Source organism: Moschus berezovskii, chromosome 7, assembly GCF_049115385.1.
Source record: "Moschus berezovskii isolate FMDL1 chromosome 7, NW_MosBer_1.0, whole genome shotgun sequence".
Lineage (NCBI taxonomy): Eukaryota > Metazoa > Chordata > Mammalia > Artiodactyla > Moschidae > Moschus > Moschus berezovskii.
The window spans coordinates 30027417-30042958 of record NC_142466.1 but is presented as its reverse complement, the minus strand read 5'-3'; the positions used below and the strand labels follow the sequence as shown (position 1 = coordinate 30042958).

Genomic DNA, 15542 nt, shown 5'->3' with positions numbered 1-15542 from the left:
TTGGTAGGGCGTTAATGCTCTAGATAAACTACCACTTGATTTGTGTTCTCTTTTGTGTATTCAAACAGGAGAGGAACCTGTAATTTATGTATTTTGGGGAAAAATAAAGTGCATTAAGGTATGAGAGATGAAAGTCTATTTTCTGGGACTCCTTAAAGCTACTTTTTAGTAAATATCAAAGGAGATGTTTAAAATGCCCCTAGTGGGTCCTGGCTGCAGCTGCTGGATCCAGTGAGTCTTGGATCCATAGACTGATGAAGGTCCAGTATGGTTAAAAATGATTTTGAGAACTAATTGGAGTTAAGAGTTAGGGCAGTTTAATGAGAAAATTCTTGTCTCTCAGGGTCTTCTCTTTTGTTGATGACCCTGTTCCTTGGGAAACTTAATTGCTTTGTTATCATGTAAGAAATGGTTCAATCCCTGGAGGAGGAAATGGCAACCCACTCCAGTATACATGCCTGGGAAATCCCATGGACAAAGGAGCCTGGCCAGCTACAGTCCATGGGGTCATAAAAGAGTTGGACATGACTGAGTGTCTGAGTACTCATCAGTACTCAGGAAATGGTTAGCAACCAAGGAGACTACTGCATTCATACCTTGTATTATAGAAGCTTTTCTATATTATTTAACTTTATTTTATTTGGCAGGAGAAGAACTAAAGAAGGATGCCTTTTTGAGGTTTCCCCAAGATTTGAGGAAGACAGTCATGGTTAGTATGCTTATTTGTAGCCAGGGAGTCAGAGAATTTTTTGTGACTTTGAGATGGTTTCAGGGTTTATATCTACGTTGGTGTCATTGCTCATTTAATTTTAACTCTTATCTGACAATGACATAATTCCTGGTTCAGGGCTACTTCCTCATCTTGTCTTTCAAGTATTCCTTAAGCCTTTTAACTCGTTTTCAGATGCTCTCCTTGCCTTTTTCAAATCCTTTTTCTTTCTCTAAATTCACAGAATCTCTTTCAACTTGCAGCTCATAATCAGAAAAGTAATTCCAGCCACTTTCCTCATTTAGGACATTCTGCCCTATTTCTTGTTAAGTTAGCTGACCTGGTTGAAGGCTTTGTTTGTCACAAAATCTTCCATTATAAGAGTCACGTGTTTATTATGTGAAGATGTTTTTAGGTGATTTTAAAAAAGTGACTACTGAAATACACGATACTTCTTTTATAATGGAAAAATGTTTCAGAAGAAATCAGGCTGTTTTCTGGTACTTAGAAGACAAATAAATATGAAGAACTTTCCCAGGCAAAATCTCAGTAACATTATATTACTTAAATTTTTTTTGAAAGAAATATCATTTTTTGTTATTTATTCAACCTTGGGTTCCCCAGAACTTTTAAAAATTTCTTACCTCTCTTCCTGGCCCTTTTTTCTCATATAATTTTATAACAAATATAGAAAATGACTTGATCTTTAATCTAGTGTTTAACACTTATTTGCTGGGACATACTGTACTTAAGTCTGACCACTTACCCTTTTGAGTTAAAAAGAAACTTGGCTACATTTTACCATTTGCTCCCATGATACCCAGGGATGCTCTTTTGGAATGTTTGTGTAATTCTCTTCAACACTCATCCCTGGTCAAAAAATTAGTATGGATACTTTCTTGCACCTTTTATTTTTAATATTTTGAAAATAAAGAACCAAGCATTAATTGTAGTCTTTTCAAAAGGAGAGCGAGCATATGGTATTTATGTATGCTTACATACATAAGTACAGTGTTTAATGCTGTAATCAAATAAACCCCACACAAAGGAAACCTGAGACATGGTATTCATATACACAATAGTAATTATGCTATATTTACCTAGGGAAGAACAATTTTTATGGGTGGTTTTGATTAGTATAGTCTGTGCAGCTTGACCAAAATTTTTTTTTTCTTTTTTTTTTTTCTGGAATATTCAGCATCATTATTGACCTACACTGCCTTTTATGATGAGATATGGGTTTAGCTCTTATGCCAGTGAAAATTGAACTTCCTTTTAAAAAAATTTAAAAAAATAGTTATTTGTATTATTTTCACCTAATTCATTCTATTAGTTTCACAGCAAAATGATTCAGTTATATATATATTTTTTTTTCTTTAATATTCTCTTTCATTATTGGTTATTACAAGATATTGACTATGCTTCCCTGTGCTATACAGTACGTCCTAATGGGTCTTATAAATTGTATTTTATAAATAGTAGTATGCCTATGTTAATCCCAAACTCCTCATTTATCCCTCTTGCCTCCTTTGGTAATCATAAGTTTGTTTTCTATGTCTGTGAGTCTGTTTCTGTTTTGTAAAGAAATTCATTTGTATGATTTTTTTTTTAGATTGCACATATAAGCAATATCATATATTTATCTTTCTCTGTCTGGTTCACTTCGCTTTGTTTGATAATCTGTAGGCCTATCATGTTGTAGCAGGTGGCATTATTTCATTCTTTTAATGGTTGAATAATATTCCATTTATATATATGGATGACATCTTCTTCATCCATTCATCTGTTGATTGACACTTAGGTTGCTTCCATGTCTTAGCTATTGTAAATAGTGCTGCTGTGAACATTGGGGTGCATGTATCTTTTCAAATTATGTTTTTTTCCAGATAAATTCCTAAGAGTGGTTGTTGGATCATACGGTAGCTCTATTTTTAGTTTCTTAAGGAACCTCCATAGTCTTCTCCATAGTGGTTGTACCAATTTACATTCCCACCAACAGTGTAGGAGGGTCTTTTTTTCAAACTGAGCTTCCTTGTTGCATTGTTTCCTGTCACTGTGCTTGTAGCTCAAGCCTGAAGTTTCCTTTGCTCCCTCTTAGAGGGTTCATGGGGTTTCCCTGGTAGCTTAGCTGGTAAAGAATCTGTCTGTGATGCAGGAAACCCTGGTTCAATTCCTGAGTTGGAAGATCCCCTGGAGAAGGAATAAGCTACCCACTCAAGTATTCTTGGGGTTCCCTGGTGGCTCGGATGGTAAAGAATTTGCCTGCTATGCGGGAGACCTGAGTTCGATCTCAGGGTTGGGAAGACACCCTGGAGGAGGGCCTGGCCACCCACTCCAGTATTCCTGCCTGGAGAATCCCCATGGATGGAGGAGCCTGGCGGACTGCAGCCCCTGGGGTCGCAAAGTATTGGACACGACTGAGTGACTAAGCACAGCAATGCACAGAGGGTTCATGAGTCATTTCAACATGTTTTGGTAGCTACCCAAGGAGGGACTTGTTCCAGTCAATCTTTACTAAAAGGCTTTGGCAACAGGTTCTTGAGTGTAACAGGACTCTGTGGGCTACAAGTTACAGAAACTCACTTGTAATCCTTCGAGCATAAAAGGGTGATTTTAATTTATTTTCCTAAAGGGGTATCCCATGGGACTTAAGAGGAATGTACCTGGGCTTCAGATGCAAGTTAGAGACACAGGCTATGTATTTTTTTCTCTCTTGCTGCAGATGGATTTCTCTGCTCCCTAGTTACGGGGCACCACCTGCCTCCTGGGCTGACATCTCTTATCTGTAAGAGATAGCCAGACTGAGGTTGGATTTCTTGACCACAGTTAACAGGTTTCCCAGGACCAGAGTGTTTCAGATGTTTGCTCCTGGACTAGTTGGTTCTGCCAAGGGCTATGTATTAGTTCTCTAGGAGTGCTATAACAAATGACTACAAACTTAAAGCAACAGAAATTTGGTATTCCACAATTCTGAAGGCCAGAAACCCTAAACCAAGGTGTCATCAGGATTGGTTCCTTCTGGAGAATGGGTGGGTCTGTTCCATGCCTCTTCCCTGGCTTCTGGTGGCTGCTGGCAACCCTTCACATTCTTAGACTTGTGGCTGTGCAGTTGCAGTCTCTGCTTCTGACTTTTCATGACCTTCTTCTCTGTGTGCCTCTGTGTTTCAAATCTCTCTTTCCTGTCTCTGATAAGGATACCAGTCATTTGACTGAAGGCCCACCCAGGATGATCACATCTCAAGATCCTTAGTTACATCTGCAAAGACCTTATTTCCAAGTAAAGTTACATGCACAGGAACCAAGGTTAGGACTTAGATGTATGTTTGCTTGCATGCTGAGTCCCTTCAGTCGTGTCTGACTCTTTGTGACGTATGGACTATAGCCCACCAGGCTCCTCTGTTCATGGGATTTTCCAGGCAAGCATACTAGAGTGGGTTGCCATTCCCTTCTTCAGGGGATCCTCCTGACCCAGGAATCTGATCCTGCATCTCGTATGTCTCCTCCATTGGCAGTTCTTTACCACTAGCGCCACCTGGGAAGATGACAATTTACCCTTTACTGGCTGTGTCTTTATTCTGTGAATATTTGTATGCTAGGATCCCTTCTATAGTAACCATACGAAGGGAGAAGGAGTGGTAATTCTCAAAACAGAGAGGAGACTGGGACACTATTGCTGAAGACTGAACTTGGGGGAAAGCCATAAGTTTGGAAATAGGTATCTGTCAGCTTCTCAGCTCTAGCTTTGAAACATTATTGTATTTAAGCATAGGTAATGCTATTCGATCTGTGTTGCTCTGACTGGAATAGAGGGAGTGGCAATTGAGTGGATGGAGAGCAATTGTCAAAGATAACATAATTGTTTTGTTGTGATGGCAAGATGACACCGTGTTTTCCATCATCTTCATCATTATCACCATCCTCTGGAATATTGTTTTGAAAGCATGTATTATCTTTCCAAACAGAGTAATAGAGAAATAGCCATTGACTTGGTTGCCAAGGGAAGGGAGGTAAAGGAAGGAGTGTGACACACACACAAAACAAGAAAATTTTAGAAAAAACAGGTGTTACAAGGAGGAACTCTTTGATTTTAAAAGCTTTCTATAGAAAATTTCAAAAATAAGTACAATAGTGTTATGAACCCTCATGTTCCTATTGCTCAGCCTAACAACTTTTCGCTCATGGCCAGTCCTGCTCCTCCATAATTCCCTCCTGCCGTATTCTATTGTAGCAAATCCCAGATATTGTGTAATTTCTTCTGTAAATATTAAGTGTATATGTTTTTAAAAATAAAAACATTAGTAATATTATACCTGGATATGTGTATGTGTGTGTATGTGTGTAATTCTAAAATGTCTAGCCAGTATTCAGTTTTCTAATTGCCTCATAATTTTTTTAAAACAATTTGTTGGACTGACCATCCAAATAAGAGTGAGTTGTTATGTCTTTAATATCTCTCTTAACCTATAGGCTCTCTGCTTTGCATTGCTCCATCTTTCTCCGTCTCTTTCTTACATTTATTGAAAAAACTGGGTTGTTTGCAGTGATTCCCACAGTGTAAATTTTGCTGACTGCTTCCGCATGGTGTACTTTAATTTATTTCTCTGTATTTCCTATAAATTAAAAGCGTGCTCTAGAAATTTGATGATATTTAAGTTCAATTTTTGTTATTGTTGAGGGGGAGTGTCAGAGGAGGGAAGACGTCTGCATAGATGATAATCTGTCCTTCCATCCAAAGGGATATAACAGTTCATTGTTTTCTCTTTTGGTGATGTTAGCTGTTGGTGCTTAATGGCTAGATCGAGTAATTCATTAGGAGTTTCAAAATAGTTTCTAATTTTATTTTTTGCTTATTATTCGAAATATTTCTATAAAGAGAAGCTTCCCCATGTCTACTATCCGGTTACCCAGTGGTACAGTTTGTATAGGAAAGGTAGGATACCTACCTGATTTTTTCTTTTTATTAGCTAAACTTCAGAATATCAGTTTTTAAAAAATCCATCAATGTTGAACAATTAGATTTTATTTTATAAAAATTACAACGAGCTCATGGATTTAAACATAATTGATGTATTTCCATCCTCTATCCCTTTTAAAAAATTATATTTTGAGCCTTTATTATCTTTTCACTGCTGCTGCTGCTAAGTCGCTTCAGTCGCGTCCGACTCTGTGCGACTCCATAGATGGCAGCCCACCAGGCTCTGCCATCCCTGGGATTCTCCAGGCAAGAACACTGGAGTGGGCTGCCATTTCCTTCTCCAATGCATGAAAGTGAAAAGTGAAAGTGAAGCCGCTCAGTCGCATCTGACTCTTAGCGACCCCATAGACTGCAGCCCACCAGGCTCCTCCGTCCATGGGACTTTCCAGGCAAGAGTACTGGAATGGGTTGCCATTGCCTATTTTGAGTTTATTTTAGACCCACTCTTTTAGAAGCAGCTTGAGGGAGAGACAAGGTAAAGGGAGAGGGAGGAAGAAATTTTATTAGTTTCAGAAGTGCTATGGCTACTTAATGATTTTCGTATATAACAAATGAATTAAGAGGGAAGGGTGTGAAAAAAATAGCGTCCTCCAAAGACCCCTTTCAGCTGCTCTGATCTTAAGTCACAGGAACCATCTAATATTCATAAGATTCTCTTAGGTGTTAATTTATAGTGTGGTGAACTTGGCTGCATGGTGGGCAGTCTTCAACATAGTAGTTAAATCTCTGTTGACTGTGCTGAATATTTCTTGTACTTTACTTATTCTGTCAGGAGTCTTAAGTTGGTTTTAATGTTATAACTATGTGGCTTAAGATGTATCTTAAACAAACAAACAAAAAATTCCCAACAAAAAACCCCTGCCTCCCTTCTCCAAACAGAGTTATTTCATTGCTTGATAATGTAAAGGATATTATGTTAATTTTATTCCCAGTATTTACGATTTCCTCACTAGCTAAATGTACAATCCCAGAAAGGACTATAACCATAGCTAGTAATATCATTCCTTTTAGCCTATTTAGTGATAAGCTAAGAACTTTGGGCTTTCCCCGGTGGCTCAGCAGTAAGAATCCACCTTCTGTGCAGGAGACGCAGGAGACACGGGTTTAATCCCTGGATTGGGAAAGATCCCCTGGAGGAAGAAATGGTAACCCCCTCCAATATTCTTGCCTGGGAAATCCCATGGAGGAGCCTGATGGGCTACAGTCCACGGGGTTGCAAAGAGTTGGACATGACTGAGAGCCTGAGCGTGCACACAAATAATGAACTTTATAATTATATAGATATAAGATAGTATAATTTCAGTGTGCATATGTAGGATCACATAATTATAGAACTAGAAATTACCTTCAGGGGTCACCTCTGAAGCCAAGCAAGACAATACCTTAGCTGCCTTCCATCCATGCATCTGTTCGTGTACTAATTAAACACTTACTGAATATCTCTTGTATGCCTGTACTAGGTGCTGTGAGATCATGGTGAGGAGAGCAGATGTAGTCATTGCACTCGTGATGTTTTTTGTTTAGAGAGAGGCCATAATCACATAGTCATACAATTACATCTTCAACTGCATTCAGACAGAGTACCCTGTGCTGGCTGTGCCTTAACGTGCGAGTTCGACCTTGTCGTGGAGGTCAAGGAAGGCTTCCCTGATGCAGTGGCTCAACATGAGACTGGGGCATGAGTAAAATTTATCTCGGGAAATAGAAGAGGATAGACTTTTCCAGTTGTAAGAAGTCGCATGTGGCAGGTCCCTGTGGTGGGAGGGAGATGACTGCTTAGCAAGGCCTGAAAAATGCCAATATCGTGCAGAGAGTGGTTTGAGATGAAGCTGGGGATAAGGGTAGGACTCAGACAATGCAGGCCATGATGGCTACTCTAGAGGATTTGGGTCTTTATCCTGAGTGCAGACGGAGTCTGTTGAAGTGTTTTTATCTGCTGAGTATCAATGATTACAAAAAGACCATTCTGGCTGCAGTGTGAACGTAACGTTGAAAGTGCTGGCTTCTGGCTAGGCAGTTAGAGTGGCATAGGGAGATGGGTTTAGGTGGCTGTTACTACAGTTCAGGTGAGGGGTGATGGTTGCTGCCTGGAGTTGAAGGGAAATAGATGGATTTGCGAGATATTTAGGGGATGAACCTTTTGAGGTGGATTGAATGTAAGAACGACTGAAGGGAATATATCAAAAGTGATTCTTTGATTTCTGCTTCCCTGACAGGTAGTTAGGAAACGTCAGAAGACCAGGTGTGTGAGAAGAGCATGAGTCTGGTTTTGGACATGTTGGATTTAAGGCACAGTTTAGACACCAAAGTGGGAATATCTAGTAGGCAGTTGGATAAACCCTTTTTTGGTAGTGACATCCCCTGAACACATTGTACTATGAACAAGTTAGTTGTTATATCTAATCAGATCTCTTCTGCATTAATTAAAGTCTTCTCTTGTATTTTAAAAATAACTTTCTGTCTATCTCATACACAGCCAGCCTGCTTGTCTCAGGGTTAATTTCAGATCCTGATACTGTTCTCAGAGGTCTGTTCCTCAAATTAGCATGTTTTTATGTCAGTGCTAAACTATGACTGAAGGCAGGTTCTCAGTAAATGATACTGAGCTATTTCATTGTTTATTTACATTTCTGCTCATACTGTCTATCTAGGAGATGAGGTTTAATCTTCTGTTTGTGTTCAGTGAGTCCCACCTCACCTTGAGATTATAAATCTCACCCCCACTTTTTTCACTATTTAGGAAAATAGAAATAATGCATACTTTTTTGAAAACTCAAGCAATAGCACTTTCAGGTAATGAAAGAAGTAAGTGGTAAAATTTTTCCTTTTTATCATTTTCTCTTTCTTTTCTTCTTTTAAAAAATTCACTTTCTTGTTGGGCCCTGGTAGAACTAGGAAGTGACAGTACTAGAAAGGCTTAGGGCGTGTAGGGTGGCTCAGAGGTTCCTCCAAATATTGATCTTTGTTTCCTCTAGAATATAGGGAAAGTTGTTGTTCAGTTCCTGAGTCGTATCCAGCTCTTTGCAACCCCATGGACTGCAGTATCCCAGGCTTCCCTGCCCTTCACCATTTCCCGGAACTTGTTCAAACTCATGTCCATTGAGTTGGTGATGCCATCCAATAATCTTGGGAAAGTTAGGGTGAAATCAGATCCAGGCACACAGGATCAGGGACCAGCTAATTCCAGTGAAACTGGAGCCCCATTTCTAGACCTATAAAAAAAGCCCGTGCTCTACTTATAGCCCCATACACTTCAAGTATTTTCAAATTGGATATTCTATTCATATGTATAGTGTTCTAAAACTTGTTATTTTTCACTTAATATATGTTGGGACGTCTTTTCGTAGATCTGTTTGCATCTTCATTAATAGCTGCTGCTAAGTCACTTCAGTCGTCTCCGACTCTGTGTGACCCCATAGACGGAAGCCCACCAGGCTCCCCCGTCCCTGGGATTCTCCAGGCAAGAACACTGGAGTGGGTTGCCATTACTTTATATGATTATATCATATTTTATGATATGATTTTTGATATGATTATATCTTATTTTAAATATTTCTCCTTTGTCAAATGTAGTTTTCTTCTTCCATTTCTTTAAGATAACAAATGGATCTTCTTTTGGGTATATGTTGAGGTATTTCTATATGATACGTCATTTTTTGGGGGGTGTGCCTCAAGGTTTTTGGAATCTTAGTTCCCTGACCTGGGATCAAACCCAGGGTCCCTGGCAGTGATAGTGTGGAGTCTTAACTACTGGACCACCAGGGAATTCCCATGATAGGTTTTTAGGAATGCAATTTATGGGGAAAAGACTGCATTTAAACTTTTTATGGATACTGCCAAATTGCCCTTCATAAAGTCTGAACAAACGTATGCTCAACCTGAAATTACTTACCCCCCATTCACTCATCCACACTGGATATTATGAATCTTACTCTTCTGTGATCTGCTTATCTATATTCTCTGCTCACTTTTCTGTTATATGATTTGTTTTTGTTGCTTATTTTTGTTTTGTGGATATTTGTCATGTATGTAATATTTCATCTCCGTTTATCTCTCATGTTAATTTTTTGTTTTCTTTCCCCCCAAACCCTTCCCAACTAACTTTGCTAAAGTGATCTGGAATTTTTATGACAGGTCATCTTCCGTTTTTTGTCTTTTTTACACTTTTCCCTCCAAAACCTCTCTTAACAGTCACTTTAATCTTTATAGTGACATTTGAAAAATGTTAAAGACTGGATTGTAAATTCTTCTGGTATTCATTCTGACCAAAGTTTTTTTTTCTCCACACTGAGTGGCTTGTGGCATCTTAGTTTCCCAACCAGGGGTTGAACCCTCAGTGAAAGCACTGAGTCCTACCCATTGGACCACCAAGGAATTCCTTGGTGACCAAAGTTCTTTGTATTCTGTATCTTTTGATCTGATAGTTCTTTCTTGTACTTTATCTTAAAAAAAATTAGTTTTCTTGGTATAATTCATTTATTAAAATCATTTTTGTAAAGGGTACAATTCAGTGGTTTTTGGTGTATGTACAAAGTTGTGTAATCATTATACATTATCTTTTAACTGGAGAGCCTCTTTAAGAAAAACTTTCAGAGAATTATGTCTGAAAATTATTTTTTTGTCTTCATACATTACACTTGGTCATTCTGGGAGGGTTAGATTTATTAAGTTATATAAACCTTTCCATCATAATTCCATATGCTTTGCTTCATTTAGCATTGCAGATGAGAAATCTTATGCCAAATTAGATATGATGTCAGTCTAATAGTCTTTATTTTACAGATTTTATTTTATAACTGAAAGTTCATAGGATTTCTTTTTCTCATTTTTGGATTTGGAAAATGTTAGCAATTAATTTTTTCAAGACTCTTGCCGAGCACTTGGTGGCCCTTTCAATTTGAAGACTTTGAAATTTTCTTCTCTCCTTTCTTTGGTTTTAGCTTCTCTAATGACTATGTTTTTTCTTTTATTATTTTGATTTTTAGCACTATTCAAATTGTTGTAGCCTCTTTCTGCAGTCATATAGAATTCAGTTACAGATTTTTAATTTATTGACTATGCCAAAGCCTTTGACTGTGTGGATCACAATTAACTGTGGAGCATTCTGAAAGAGATGGAAATACCAGACCACCAGACCTGCCTCTTGAGAAACCTGTATGCAGGTCAGGAAGCAACAGTTAGAACTGGACATGGAACAACAGACTGGTTCCAAATAGGAAAAGGAGTACATCAAAACTGTATATTGTCACCCTGCTTATTTAACTTCTATGCAAAGTACATCATGAGAAACGCTGGGCTGGAAGAAGCACAAGCTGGAATCAAGATTGTCGGGAGAAATATCAATAACCTGAGATATGCAGATGACACCACCCTTGTGGCAGAAAGTGAAGAAGAACTAAAGAGCCTCTTGATGAAAGTGAAAGAAGAGAGTGAAAAAGTTGGCTTAAAGCTCAACATTCAGAAAACTAAGATCATGGCTTCCAGTCCCATCACTTCATGCCAATAGATGGGGAAATAGTGGCTGACTTTATTTTTTTGGGCCCCCAAATCACTGCAGATAGTGATTGCAGCCATGAAATTAAAAGACGCTTACTCCTTGGAAGGAAAGTTATGACCAACCTAGACAGTATATTAAAAAGCAGAGACATTACTCTGCCAACAAAGGTTCATGTAGTCAAGGCTATGGTTTTTCCAGTGGTCATGTATGGATGTGAGAGTTGCACTATAAGAAAGCTGATTGCTGAAGAATTGATGCTTTTGAACTGTGGTGCTGGAGAAGACTCTTGAGAGTCCCTTGGACTACAAGGAGATCCAACCAGTCCATCCTAAAGGAGATCAGTCCTGAGTGTTCATTGGAAGGACTGATGCTGAAGCTGAAACTCCAATACTTTGACCACCTGATGCGAAGAGCTGACTCATTTGAAAAAAACCTGATGCTGGGAAAGTTTGAGGGCAGAAGGAGAAGGGGACGACAGAGGATGAGATGGTTGGATGGTGTCGAGACCTGCTCGACAAGCAGGGTTTCTGAAAGCGCCATACGGCGAGAGAATGAGAAACAAGACAGAAGAATTCAGAGAAAAATGAGCATCAGGGGACCAATACCGCTCCCAGGTGAAGATGCTGAAACTGAATCCAAGCCAGCTTTATTATACTTTCAGCCATGAATGAAAGAATATGCAGGGAATTAAACTATAACTCATGTGGCCTTCGGGGCCAAAGAACAAAATGATCATTAACCATTAAGTAATTAGGAAAGAGTAATCAATAACAAATCAGTAACTATGACTAATATTCTTATCTATAGATTTTCCACCAGATACGTAAAACATGTGACTCAGATGCCGGTTGAGAAACAGTCTGGGGTCGGTTTTCCGACCCCAGGATCATATGTTGTTTTTAAGATTATGAACTAACTGTTCCCTCTGGACTTGTTCCAAGATTCTCATGCCTTATAGCATCCAGTTTATCAATAATTGTAAACTTCTTTTGCAGCCCTTGCTGGGGCCTGCTTTTCTTTTATTCTTCTTGTCTCCTACAGGATGGCATCACCCACTCAATGGACATGAGTTTGGGTGAACTCCAGGAGTTGGTGATGGATAGGGAAACCTGGCATGCTGTGGTTCATGGAGTCGCAAAGAGTCAGACACAACTGAGCGACCGAACTGAATTGAATTTTGTAACAATAAATCTCAGATGCAGAGTAACAATGGCTTGAAAACAAGAGAAAGAGGTTTTTGTGGAGAAATATGGAAAATGCTAGGATTTAGGCATTTATGACTTAACTATAGTTAGTTTTAGGAATGTTCTAGGTTTTTGCATTCATGAACTCTGACACTTCTGTTTGCGTAACCTTACAAAGGGAGAAACATTGCAATCTTAATGGTATAAGTATTAGATTATTAATTTATCGGAAAAATAACCAGACACTTTACTGACATACACTAATTTATTCTTTAAAACAACACAAGATTGAGTTTATTATTATGATTCTAAGTTGCTCAGATGAGGATGTTGACATTAAGTGACTTGCCTAGCATTTCCCAGTTAACTAGAATTAAAGCAGGGATTTAAATGAAAATCTGAGACCCCATCCCTCTCAGCCCCCTTGAAATATTTAAAAATTTAAGAAATTATTCAATTGAATTTAAGGCAACTATGTTACTACTTGAATGGATCTACACATGATTTATTGATGCCATCATCTTTCAAAATTCATGTTACACTGTTGCTTAAAATATAGTACGGACTCAGTTATCCACATAGTAAAATCTCAGCCCACAAATAAAAGCAAGGTATAACTTAAAGATTTAAAAAAGCTGAAAATTTATAGGCCACAGTGGTTCTTGGAAATGCCTTGAATTAAATGTACCTAGGATGTGTGTGCTTTCTGTATGATTGTACTGCTTTCACAAAGAAGTAAGTGACCCCAGTTGGTTAAAAATCGTGTCTGTTATCTATCTTCTCTAAAACTATTCATGTGACAAATAAATCATTAGATAAGGAAAACCAATTTAATTTTACATACAAAAAGGGATTATTTAATGAATTCATATTTCATGGAAGAAATTTAGCCAGAAATTCAATCAATAGTGATCATTTAATATGAGTACCCTTTAAACTCATCATTAGGCCCAGGGATTGGTCTTATGAGGTTACTAGGTGAGGCCCAGACTTCTTCCATCTCCATTTCATCCATATATAAATGGGGTTATTTTTAGCTGAAATCAGCTTTAAAGCTGATCGTCAGTTGCATAGACATTGAAGATGAGAAGACAAGGAAACTTCTGAACATATAGTGCTGCTCTCACCAAGGCAAAAAACCACAGTAGAGCTCCGGTGATAGGTCTCAGTCAGACAGAGGAATCTGGAATTGCTCACTGACTCAGTGATGATTAGAATTTGTCTGCTAAACATAGGCATAGACCAGAGATTTCATAGTCTTGTAGAAAATCTAGGCACTGGCTTAGGTCAGAGTTGTAGGATATTTGAAAGACTAATTTTCAAAAAGCAAGTTTGTAGCACTGAGGTCTGCCTGATGAGTTAGCTTTAGCCAATTTGCATATTTAGAGGAATTGAATCCCCCTGAAGCTCCAAGGAGCCTTTATAAGCCATCTGTGACTGAGGTCAGACCTTCACACCCAGAATAGGTTCTTGATAAACTAGTGATAGAATCAGTTACCATCTCCATGGTGAAGGATCTCTAGATCTTGGTAAAGGAAAGTGTGCAGAGTTATGAAGAGCTGGAGCATAGACTGGAAAATACCGTTTCTTAAAGTCCAGGGTCCTTAGCTGCAGGATGGGTCTCATTCTGTAAAAGTGAATGGTGGGAGGAATTGTAAAGAAGGAATTTATTCTTAATGTTTGCATGTTAAGATATCTTCTTCCTAAGCTTTAGAGTAAGAGGACTGTAGAAACTCAAGAGTGTCAACAGAGAAGGCTCCTGGAAGAATCTGAGCAGTCATGAGGGAAGAACATCCCAAGGGGATGCCATGCCATCAGACCTTTCTAAGATAACTGTACTTCCCACTAGTTTTTTTTTAAATTTTCACTGAGTCACAGTGGGATTCACTGGATATATTTTTAGTGAAAGCAAAGTGGAATTGACACAACACCAATATAAGGTATGTGAGAAAAGCTGAACCTCAGTTTGACATACAGCAAAGAACACACAGGAAACAGAATCTTAGTTCAGTTCAGTCGCTCAGTCATGTCCGACTCTTTGCAACCCCATGAACAGCAGTATGCCAGGCCTCCCTGTCCATCACCAACTCCTGGAATTCACCCAAACCCATGTCCATTGAGTCGCTGATGCCATCCAACCATCTCATCCTCTTTCGTCGTCCCCTTCTTCTCCTGCCCTCAATCTTTCCCATCCTCAGGGTCTTTTCAAATGAGTCAGCTCTTCGCATCAGGTGGCCAAAGTATTGGAGTTTCAGCTTCAACATCAGCCCTACCAATGAACACCCGGGACTGATCTCCTTTAGGATGGACTGGTTGGATCTCCTTGTAGTCCAAGGGACTCTCAAGAGTCTTCTCCAGCACCACAGTTCAAAAGCATCAATTCTTCGGCGCTCAGCTTTCTTTATAGTCCAACTCTCACATCTGTACATGACTACTAGAAAAAACATAGCCTTGACTAGACAGACCTTTGTTGACAAAGTAATGTCTCTGCTTTTCAATATGCTGTCTAGGTTGGTCATAACTTTCTTTCCAAGGAGTAAGCGTCTTTTAATTTCATGGCTGCAGTCACCATCTGCAGTGATTTTGGAGCCCAGAAAAATAAAGTCAGCCACTGTTTCCACAGTTTCCCCATCTATTTGCCATGAAGTGATGGGACCAGAATATCTTAGGGAATAGGCTTATGCAGTGTTGAGACGTCTCTCTTCACCAAAGGATCCACATAGGAGAGAAACCATGCTTGTGTGATGCCTGTCACAAAACACTAATTTATGAATGTACACTGCATGGTCATAAGAGGAGCCATGTGGAAAAGAAAACATACTGTTGTGTAGATTGTGGGAAATGCTTCAATTGCAAGAAAAACTTCACTGCTCACCAAAGAATCTACTTAGGAAACAAACCATGAGTGTCTTTAGCAGTGCTGTGAAATAGAAATATATTCTGAGCCACAAGTGTGAACCACGTACATAATTCAAAATTTTCTAGTAGCCACATTAAAAAGTAAAAAGAAACCAGTGGTATTAACTTTAATAATCTATTTTGTGTAACCTCATATATCAAAAATATGTATATAATCAAGATGTAATCAATATAAAAACCTACATATGATATTTTACAGTCTATTTTTGTGTTCTCAGTCTTTTTTTTAAAGTATATTTTATTCCTCTTGTTTTTTAT

General features: G+C 38.6%; 1 protein-coding gene across 3 annotated transcripts in view; it reads left to right on the top strand.

Annotated features, from left to right (window-relative positions):
* The window catches only part of FOCAD (focadhesin), a 311664-nt gene that overhangs the window by 41897 nt on the left and 254225 nt on the right, over positions 1-15542 (top strand). The window contains exon 2 of one of the 3 annotated variants that reach the window (XM_055428155.2): positions 648-709. The exons of the other annotated variants lie outside the window; for them this stretch is intronic. The gene's annotated coding sequence lies outside the window, so the exon portion shown is untranslated. The remainder of the gene's footprint in view (positions 1-647; positions 710-15542) is intronic. 3 annotated transcript variants of the gene reach the window in all.